This window comes from Triticum dicoccoides, chromosome 5B, assembly GCF_002162155.2.
Source record: "Triticum dicoccoides isolate Atlit2015 ecotype Zavitan chromosome 5B, WEW_v2.0, whole genome shotgun sequence".
Classification (NCBI taxonomy): Eukaryota; Viridiplantae; Streptophyta; class Magnoliopsida; order Poales; family Poaceae; genus Triticum; species Triticum dicoccoides.
This window is the reverse complement of record NC_041389.1, coordinates 637,107,397-637,119,072: the sequence shown is the minus strand read 5'-3', so window position 1 is coordinate 637,119,072 and position 11,676 is coordinate 637,107,397. Positions and strand designations below refer to the sequence as shown.

Below are 11,676 nucleotides of genomic sequence, written 5' to 3'. Positions count from 1 at the left end.
AAATGCAAAACACAGATAGGTTACAAATTTAGACAGCACGTTGCGTATAACTAAGCAAGCAGTTGGCCATTCTGTAGCTCAATTAAAGTCTTAGGGAGCATAATGAACATCAGAGGGATTGATACAAACCTACTACAGCAAGCAAAACTATGCAATCATTAGCCTAATATTAACTAGATTGTGAGCCTCATACAGTAATAGTTGGTTAATAGACTTCAAAGCTTCAGGCACACTTTGCAAGAGTAATTAAATGGCAAGGCCTTTAATTTTATCAACTAATAGTTATACAAGTACCCAACATCAGGCATCATTGTTTGGGCATCTCATTAACTGAGGACAAATAAAGCAATTGAAAAGAGCAAATTAACTATGCCTGAAACAAACAAGCCATTGAACAATTGAGTTGGATACATTGACTTACCTTAACTGGTTGAACAGGCTCAGCACTGCTCCTCCTTCTCTTGCAAGGCTCCTTCCTAACATCTTGTACTTCAAAATCCTCAATCTTATCTTCATTGCACCCCCTCTACAAGGTGACACAAACTAGTTAGTCGTCTCCTTGGAAAATAAATATGCATACTTTCCAGTCTGTGAACAACACAAAAGGATGAAATTATAAAAAAACAACACCACATAATGAAACATGCCGCATCTCTTGCACACAATGAAATGAGCATTTACTATGTGTGCACTATGTAAAAACTAGGCATACCTTTGAACTGGATCTCCAGGTAATCTTGGAGAGCCTACTTTAGTGTACAACCAAACCTTTATGTCGCCTATAGCTTAGACAATCCCCCACTATAGCAGACCTTAGTGTTTAAATTGTTGACAAGCTCTGTCAGAGTGTTAGGTCAAGAACAAGTAATCAAAGCAAACAATCCTAGTATGGCTGGCTGATACAAACAAGCAATTGGACAGATGTGTGAACAAATCTAACATATCAAGAAAAGAAGCAAACAAGGAGGCTTAGAGACCATCACTTGACTGATCAGATTTATGGGGCATTTAAACATCATGTGCAATGTATGAACTACCATAAACATTGCATATTCCAGATTCTACAATGGAATGCACATGTATTAGGTTATGCCATGTATTATGATGCCTAAATTTACACTATAGCATGCAGGAGTGATTCATCATTGCACGCAAAATTGAATTGCAAGTTAAGGGCCAGTTCTATTAATCCTTTTTAGAGCTTATTGTCAAATTAAGCCATAAAAGATTTAAATAAGTCGTTTTTGAGTTATGGGCTTGGGTTAACTTATTTCGATTTGGAGGGGGTGGTTTCAGGTAGAAGCTTCCTCCCTAGCGTGTATGCAAGGGGAGGTGGTACCGCATTCCCGATCTGCCTATGCTTGCTCCTGATATTGCCAGCGAAACGGCAGCCATCAGGGAAGCCCTGCATTCATGTCATGCCGTGGGATCGGAACAAAGATCTTTAAAAAGATAGCAACAATTCTGATTCATGGCAATGTGCATTGGATTCTGATCTGCCTGTGCCTGCCTTGGAGGTTAAGCCAAACAGCAAACGAGGCAATTGCTCTTGCACGAGCACAGAACTATGATCTGATTCTGATAAAATAGCTCAATCTACTCTAGTAGCATTGGTGGGAACAAAATCTACTGTCAACTATGCTTCATTTTAGCCAAGTGTAGTTGCCGAGGCACAAGTGGATGCATTACTGTATATACTACCCACTATGCAGTAGCAATTTCGAGAGAGTGTTGATAGGGATATCTGCAAAGAGTACTTGCTTACCTGGGATCACGCACATTCACGAACAGTGATGATCCTGTCCTGATCAGGGTGGAAGCACATGTCGACCCTGCGCATTGGCTGGCGATCTGTCACTGATGTGGGGAAGTTGCCCTCCCAGTCTACCCTCCCACACATGCCTTTCCACTGATTGTTCGTCTTGGCTGTTTTGTGCAAGCCCCTAGGGATCAAATCAACCGTTATCCCTCTGGATAGCTTCACTTGTAGTATTCACATGATGAAAATTAGCTGCTAGTACATCACATGGTTGCTTACCAAGAATGTAGAGAGTAGTAGAGAATGTGAATAAGATGGCTGAAACTGAATGCTACCTTCTCATCTGGCAGGTCATGCCAGTCACAGCCAGGGCGCTTTGGAATGTGCTTGCACCTTATGAGATTCAGCTCGTTCATCTTTTTGGATATGTGGTCACTCAGCAAAAGCGTATCGCCTCGAATCTTCTTCTGGAACCAGGAGATGGGCTCGCCTCCGTACTACAACACACAAGGGAGAAAGGACATTCAGCTTGTACTGATCAAGAGCATTGACTGACACAAGAAATTCAGATTGCACGCACCTTTATTGTTGGGTTGCTGGCGCCATTCTCCACTTGTGGAAGATCGCCGATTGTATCCTTGACTGTTATAGAGCAGAAAGGCGCTCCTCCAGCTGTGCTCCTGGCAGCAGCATAGTATTTACCTCCTGGCAGGTTTATTTTCAGCTCAGGGCTAGCAAAGAAATGCATTGGTTCAGGCCAGTCAGGAAGAGTCTCCCCATGCCCGGTGGCCCAGATGAACGCCCTTTTCCTGGAATGTGCGATGCCATATGAACCTGCTTCTAGAATGCCGAATCAAACCTATGAACATGCAAACAAGTTCAGAACATATGAAAGTTAAGGAAGGCCATAGCACAGACAGAGAAGAGCAAGCGTCAAGCACTCACTTGGTACCCCATCTCCAGGAGCGATGCTAGTGTCAGTCTGAACGTCCAGCCCTTGTTAAATGAAACAAAGTTCCGGACATATTCCAAAAGGAAGAACCTAGGCCGGAAATACTCTGCAAAGGACAAGAATGACAGAATCATCTCACACTGAACCTTGCTCCATGGGCTCTGCTTGAATCTGTTCATCCAGGTGAACCCCTGAGAGAATAAGCACAGAGAGTGTCAAGTAACAACACCGACGGTTGACATATCGTTGAGCATTCTACTGGTGTATAGGTGAGGCATCTGACCTAGCATGAAGGGCCACCATTGATGAATTCTACTTCACTGGGCACAGGGAGATCCTTACACTACAAAAAAAATACACCTCCATGATGATACGTGTTTGTCACAGTAGGTCACGTTTTTTGTCATGCATGTACATTCGTGACGATTTTATGACAGAATCAAGATAGACATACCTGTGCTGTCGTAGAAGTGTTCCATGAGATTACCAAAATTATCATCACGGAAGTGTCCACTTCCATGACGATAAATCACGCGTCACAAAAGTGCTTTCGTCAAGGGTAACCGACACGTGGCATCCACCATAACGAAATGCCGTTAAGCTATCGGGTCCTGTTTTGGATCCGATAACCCGTTAACAGCCCGGACCAATGGGGATTTTCCACGTGTGAAATCATCATTGGCTGGAGGAAACACGTGTCAGCTCCCCGTTGGCACAGGTCTCACTCATCCAATGGTCGAGATGCACTTATGAAATGTTGGCACGTGGACCGGCCCAAAAGTGGCCCATAAAGTTTAAATGGGCCGGCCCAACTAAAGGGCCACAAGATTTTGCAGTCCATAATTGGCCAGCCCAGCAAAAGGCCCACGAGATTTTGTAGGCCATAATGGGGCGGCCCAGCAAAAGGCTCACAAGTTTTTGCGGGCCATAATGGGCCGGCCCAGCTAAATGCCCGCGAGATTTTGCGGGCCATAATGGGTCGGCCCTGCTAAAGGCCCCCAAGACTTTGTGGACCATAATGGGCCGGCCCAGCTAAAGGCCCACGAGATTCCGCCGCCCATAATGGGCCATCCCACCTGAAGGCCCAAAAGATTTTTATGACACTAGTAGGCCGGCCCATTAACAGGCTGCCATGTTTTGGGCCAAATGTCGGCCCATATTTGATCCGGTCCATTAACAGTCTGCCACGTTCCGGGCCAAATAGAGGCTCATATGAGATCCAGCCCGTTAAAAGCCTCCCATGTTCTAGGCCAAATTACGGCCCACCAGGTCCGGCCCTTTCAGATGCTTTGGGCTAAATTATGGCCCATATCACTTTCGGCCCATCAACTGGACGCTATACTTTTGGGCCCACTTGATAAAGGGCCATTTAGTAATTTGGCCTGATATTAGTTTCGGCCTGTTAAAGGCCCATTTAACATTTCGGCCCTATATATATTTCGGCCTGTTAAAAGCCCGTCATATAGTTGGGCCTAACTATGGCCCTGTTTGCATCCGGCATGCTCACAGCCAATAATCTGATTGGGCCAAACGAGGACCGAGATAATTTTGGCCTGTTATAAGCCCATGATTGGCACAATCATGGGCCGATGTCTATTTTGGCCTGCTGCCGGCCCATGAGCTGTTCGACATGTTTCAGGCCCAACCTACTTTTTGGTCTCCTAAAAGCCCATTGAGTTTTACTAGGAAAATAGGGCTGGCGGTTTACTCGGCCTATTAAAGGCCCGAATCTACTAGTGGGCCAGTTTACATTTAAGCCTGTTAATGGACCAGGATGATGGGGCCCATGATGCGGATCATACATAGTGATTTGCATGAAGACCCAATTATGTACTGTAATTTTACGGTTTAGCCGGTTTACTACAAAGACAGGATATATACAGTAAAATAACTGCAGTATCGTGAATAAGAAAAAAACCTAGACTATACAATAAAGAAATTATGGCATATTACATCTACTCGGCATCAAAGATCGCCACCAGTGCAATTAAACACGCCGACAAAATAATATACAAAACCGACAACACTTCAATAGAGTTCAAGAAAGGTTAGCCCTACTCGGAAGCTGCAGCGCAAGCAGCTGAGCAAGCTGATGAGACTGAACTTGTTTGACACTTATATCCTCCTCAATCTGAAAGATAAACAAGTAGACAGATGACAGGTTTTGCACATATAAGTATCAATGCTGACAATTCATCACATTTCTTACTAATGAATAAAGTGACACGGTTTAAAATAGCATTAACACAATATTGTATTGTTCAGGTCAAGACATGGTAGGGAATGACATTGTGAAGGAGTTGGCAGCTTCAGACACCACTGGATTACAGATCAAGAACTCATAAGTATCAATGGTAAGTGTGCTGTCAATTTACCCATTTCAGATTGGCAAAATAAGGTCACTTGCTCTGTATAGTTTAATTTAGATGGCATGAAGAAGGAACTTGGTTGTACAACTGAAAACTTAAATTGATAAGGACAAACTTTTGTTTATGAACTACATAATAAACTTTAAACATGCAATGTTATGCAAACACCAAAAATAAACAGCTGTTGCAGTCATGCCAAACCAAATATACACAACAAAGTTTCAAGGCTTGAGAAGGACAAACTTACATTATTGGTGAAGGCAGGCTCTATAAATCCCTTGTCCATTCTAATGGGGGGGGGATTCAAGAAGTTTACCACAGAATCTTCTTCATAAGCATTGCCTTTATTCTACATTTTGTTTAGAGGAAATATAGATGTGACAATATAAGAAAAAATGGAGAATATTTAAGATAAGATGAAGACTGATGCTACATAACCAAGTAGCTATAAATGTAAGTACATCGATACACACAAAAGGTACAACCAAGAGCAATGCAGAGCTAAACTTCTTCAGTACCATCGGTGTTATCCAACCTTATGGTAAGAGTAAATATAGATCGGATGTGTAGAAAATGGAGGGCAAAGGAAAATAAGCTATAGAGTGATGGTACATGAACAACTACCTGTCAATATAAGTACATTGATAAAGGACAGCAGGTACTCACAAGAACAATGCAGAGCTAAAAAATTTCATTGGCATTGGATATATTCTACACTAATGTAACCATTCATATAGATCAGATAATTTGGAGCAAACAATTGATAATCAAGCTATCATGCATATTGCTGTCATATAATAAACCAGGTTTTTATGCAAGTACAGTGATATAGGACAACAGGTACTAACAAGAGCAAAGCAGCGGGCAGCATATTTGCGATATCCTGTCGTTCTTTTCAAACCGGAATTCTTTTTCGAGCAGATTTCCTGCAAAATAGATCTGTAAGACACATGCGGAAAAGTAGAAGTTCAAATTGTCATGCGATATCATAGACAGTACCTCATCCTTGGAACGAGACTAGTACATAACAAGGTTTTTCCATTCAATGTCTTCTAAATTTAGCACATGAGACTTCACCGGAAATTCATTTATAGACTTGCCATCAAAGTGTGATTTCCTCACGTAACACCGATACTGCTGCAATGCTTCCTTGAAAAGCACAAGCAAGATTTGCTCGTCATGATCATCCAGATTGACCCTCGCCTACTTACAACAATGCAATGTAAGTCATTGATGTGTTCAATCAGCAGAAAACAGGAAAATAATCACCATGAATAATAGCACTTACACGTAAGTGGGATAGGAAGATGTGAAAATGGTGTTTGTCTTCACTATATTCTTCCCATGATGGGAATATATGCACGTAGTCCCTAACAACATTGAAAGCATTGTCTTTTAAACTGGGAATAACTAGAATGGGGTTCCAATCTGCAGGAATTGGCCATCTCTGCAGTTGGGATAGGTCTTCGGCCGGTGGACTTGCTGTACTTTTTGCTGGAGTGGGATTTTTCTATGGTACGGCTGGTGCTATGGTAACTGAAATCGGCTTACCTTTTGCTGGAGTGCAGGTCTTGTGTGGTGGGGCTAGTGGTGCGGCCAGTGAAGTTTGGGCGCAGTCTGCTGGAGTCGGTCCTACGTTTTGTGTCACTGGTTGTACATCCAATATAAGTGGGGTGCTGTCTGATTTCTCCGGCACAACCACATTTTGCAAGGACTTTGCTGGTGCTCCTTTAGGTTCGGCAATCACCCTCTTCCTTTTTGATGTCTGATGCACAAGAACATCATTTGAGTGAAAAAACATGGTATGATGACAGATGGAATATGTATTGATAATGGATGGGCATGGCATCTCGACATATATGATGAGCAAACTAAGCAGTTGGTGGTGCAACAAAGTAGAAGAAATGCAAGACAACATATGCAAGATACACGCAATCAATAAAACCTTGCCAAATTATAACAGGCACCTTGATGGGTGAACATGACAGACCATCTTCCTTTGACTCCTCGAGGTTAGAATAGTCATTAGGATCATATTCTGAACAAGAATCTACAGGTGGGGAGAGTATGAGTTTCATTGCATCCAGAATGGCACTCAATGCCTTGGTACCAATTTTGTAAGTCATTGCAGTGTTCCACAATATTCTTCTGATGCATGGATTCTGATATTCACTATAATTGCGTATAATATCTGAGAACCATGAAAACATAAATAGTTGTGAGATTATCTTTGTAATGCAGATGATATTCTAATATAGGGGCGCCCCAGTAAACACTTGTGTGCTATCACTGGATTCTGATGAGAGAGCTCATGTGTGTTGTAACATGGTGCGTCCATTTATATAATATGGAACAAGTACACAAAAAATAGTCTCCAGAAGTAAGGATAGTTCGCAAAAAACTTGCTGGAATATATGTGCTAGTACTGTCGGTACGGCTAGAAAGGCTTCGGATACTAGTTCTCTTCAACTGAAGGTGCGGTACTATTAATATCAGTGTAACTCTCAAAGGCGACACAACTCCCCGCATTTCCTTGCTATTCTTATAGGATTCAAGTGGGCAGGCCAATACAAATCCTATTCCTATGTTTACAAAATCCTATGAATCAAAGAGGCTCAAAGTGTCCATCACAACCGACCGTATAGACCTCTACACTGCAAATTTCCCTGCTCATCTTCAGTACAAGGAACATACTGTACTACTATCATACTCCCTCCGTTCCAAAATATAAGTCTTGGTAGAGATTTCCACTATGGATCACATACAGATGTAGCCAGATACATTTTAGAGTGTAGATTCACTCATTTGGCTCCATATGTAGTCCATGGTGGAATCTATACAAAGACTTGTATTTAGGAACGAAGAGAGTATATATTAAAGAAGAATGGAAGAGGAACATGGTAAAGAAGAGCAAGCAGATTTTGGATAATAAAATGTTGGTTTCACAGTGCCCACAAATGATAAACCAGAGTGCATTAAGGATGCAACTCCCTGCTGTCTCTCAACCATTTCAGGTGGTTGGATGAAGATCCTACGTCTCCTAACCCTTCTTCTTCCTTGTCTCTGATTCTTCCCATACAGAACACCGCACGGGCCGCCGGCCGGACCACCGGCCCCCACCGCATGTGTTCCTCCGCCACCCCCACCCCCACCCCCGCCCCCACCCCCACCCACATAGAGTTTTCTTCGTTCGGCGAGGCCCCACAACCACTCAAGCCCCTTCGTTCACACTGGCAAACTCCGGCAAGCTCTGAAAAATCGACTGACCCAATTTTGAAATTTAGTCTACTGTGATTTAACTAGTGTGGAATATAAAAGGGGAAAACCACAAGCATTGGGAGTATAGTGTTGAGCATGCCATGGCGGATCTGAAGGTGCACACTGTACAAAGGCAACTTCGCAACCAAGACAAGAAATCAGAGTAAAGCAGTGGAGATCTATTTTCTTGCTGCGATAAATAAGTTGAGCAGATACGAAACAGTACCGCCTCTGGTGCGGCGCCATGTATGCATCTACTAAGAATTTGACGGCCCTGCGGTAGCGATGGCTGTCGGCGGCGTGGAAGCAGATCTAGGAGTGTATACGGTGGCTGCGGGGCGCGGTGGACGAGCCGGTCGTAGGAGCGGCACCGGTAAGGTGGACGACGGCGGGGATGAAGCGAGAGGACGGGGTGCAAGGATCCCAGATCGAAGCCGTGGATGAGAGAGGTCGATCTCTTGTAATGGACGACGGCGTCGGGGTATTAGCTCCGTCATGGTGGAGGAGGACGACGGTGGATGCGGTGGCGAACGGCGGCGGACGGAGGAGGCTGGGGTGGAGAGGGTATTTTGGCCCCCACGGAGTATGAATGGGGAAAAGGGAGGTAGAGAGGAAGGGGGGAACCATGTATTCAGGGCGCGCTTGTCTCAAATGTGAGGTAATTTACAAAATTAGCCCATGTTTCAAATTTCCTACATCACAGCAATATTAGTCGGTTGGCGATAGGACGGTAATCTCGCATACGCCGAATATTTGCCAACGAGAGTTTGTTTTTGGCGCACATCGTGTATGAATATGAATCGGGGAGGGATTCGATTTCGGCCGAGGACACACTGTGTTTTGGCACCCATCGTGTATGAATCCGGGTGAGAGGCGGTTACGTCACGTTTGGGTGAAATTACAAACCTACCCCTATCAAAACCTATAGAAATCCAGCAGATAGGCTTTGCGTGGTAGGGATAGGCAGTAGTAATTTCCATCTCGCAGATTTTGGTTTCGGGCGGTTACTGCGACTTTCCCCGCTTTGTTCAAATTTTGCATAGTGCACGTTTACCGTGCCAACTCAATTCAAATCCCGTTTGTATTCTATTTTTTTGGGTGGCATCCATTTTCAATTGGAATTAAATTCTATATACATCATTTTTTTATATATACTTTCAAAAGCACAACACCATGTATACATAAATACGGTTTACAAATGGCATGATCTCAGATTCATAAGGTTGTATCCATCAATTTGGATTTTCAAATATTTGAAACCACTTTATGTTGAAATCCAATGTATGCATTCCTCGCTAACTGTCTCCAATTAATGTGTGTTTCATACGTTTTTTTTACTTCTCAACCATGTATAATGTGTTTCACACATGCAACATATAGTGTAATCCCGTTTAGACATTAATTGCATATAAACCTTGCATTGTTTGTAATTAAAGAATCTATGGATCACCAATATTGATAAACTATATAACATTACACGTGTGCCCAAATTCAAATGAATATGCATGCTTGATACACCAATTTGCATTATGATATTATCGATGTCGTGGTCTCAAGTTTAAATATTTGAATCCACTTTAATCCAGATATTCGTCTCATATAGCTATCACTAATGCTTATATAGGACTATCTCTCTGGACCTATATGCGTTCATCATCTCTCAGGTATCTCTCGTGCTACCTGTATGTCGACAATGATCTTTTATCTTTGTAACACACTGACGGTACTCTCTCCCTCAACCTTCATCACTCTATCTCTCTCTAAGTATATCTCGCCCCCTGCTATGTGTCTCTAACTATGATTCTCCATGTGGAATCTCATTCTCTCACACAAACACAATACTTTGTCTCCCGGGGTCTCATTTCTCTCTACTATTCCCATGTGTGCCACTCGCACACCCCTCATACAGAGATGTCTTTCGCTCCTTAGATATGAGAACCTACGACTCTTCCTCTTAAATATCTCTTTCTCACACACAAACACAAACTCTGTCTCCCAGGGTCTCATAGTTCTCCATTGTTCTCTTGTATGTCGCTCACACACACTCTCTCTCCCTAGAGATATCATGCGTTCCCTCATATGTCTCTCTAGCTATCACTCTCGTTGTGAAATATCTTTCTCTCTCGCAGACACAAAACTCCGTCTCTCGGGATCTCATTTCTCTCTAATATCTATTTGTATGTGACTCACATGTACCCTCTCTCTATATCTCTCACACCCACACACATAACTCAGCCTTCTGATCCACTCGACTCCTATCTCTAATGCACACTATCTATCATCTTTATCTTTATATTTATCTGTTTCTCCATCAACCTTCTTTCTCGCCCTCACTCTTGATTCCTATCACGCACACTACATATGTTTCTATCTACATGCAGTCAAGTGCCCTCTTTTTATTTTGCTCTCACACACATATATATAACTTCACCCTTTTAACCACCCGGCGGTCATCTCCAACACTCAAACTAGCGGATGTCCCTCTAGCTAGCATCTCCATCTCTCTATCTATCTGTAGTTTCTCTGTCAACATTTCTTTCTTGCACGGAGTCTTGCTTCCTATCACCCACACTATATATGTCTCTCCATACATATGCATTTATAGGTTGATCTCTTTTGCACAATCGTTGTGCCTCACTCCCTATGCTCGCCATAGATGCATGCTCCAGCCCATGCCACTATCCCTTAAAGACAAAAACACAGGCTCAATTGTCGGGCCTTCTTCCCTGCATTCTCACATGCATGCATATTGTCATACCGATCTGTCTCTCCCATGTCGTTGATCTTATGACTTATGTCTTCTTTCTTTTATGTCGATCATGCGCGTGCGCACACACACACATCCCACGTATACATGTATACCTCTCACACATGCACGTTCAAAGTCTCTATGTCTCCATACATAGTTAATTACCCTCAATCCTAACTCCACATCGAATCGTTCTCCTCTTGTGTGCACATAACTTCCGCGTGGATGGGTAAAACACACACTCACAATTAACAATCTCCTTCTAGCTATCCCCTTCTTCCTCGGTGTCTCTCGAACAAACACATTCTCTCGATGTCGACTCCTCTCACGCGCACACACCATCTCTTCCCTTTCTACGGGCATTTTCTCACTCGCACCCCATCGTTGGTGGCCTCTGCCATACACATCACCTCTCTATGATGAAGCCATGCACACTTAAATTACATCTACCACCGAGGACCCCACGACACAAACACACACACACACACATGCACACCCACCCACCCACACACACACACACACACTAAGACTCCATCTCTCTCTCTCTCTCACACACACAAACACACACACACAGACAAACGCACGCACG

At 43.2% G+C, this 11,676-nt stretch overlaps 1 pseudogene; it reads right to left on the bottom strand.

Moving 5' to 3' along the window:
- Positions 1-1,267: 1,267 nt before the first annotated feature.
- The window catches only part of LOC119310353, a 180,415-nt pseudogene continuing 170,006 nt past the window's right edge, over positions 1,268-11,676 (bottom strand).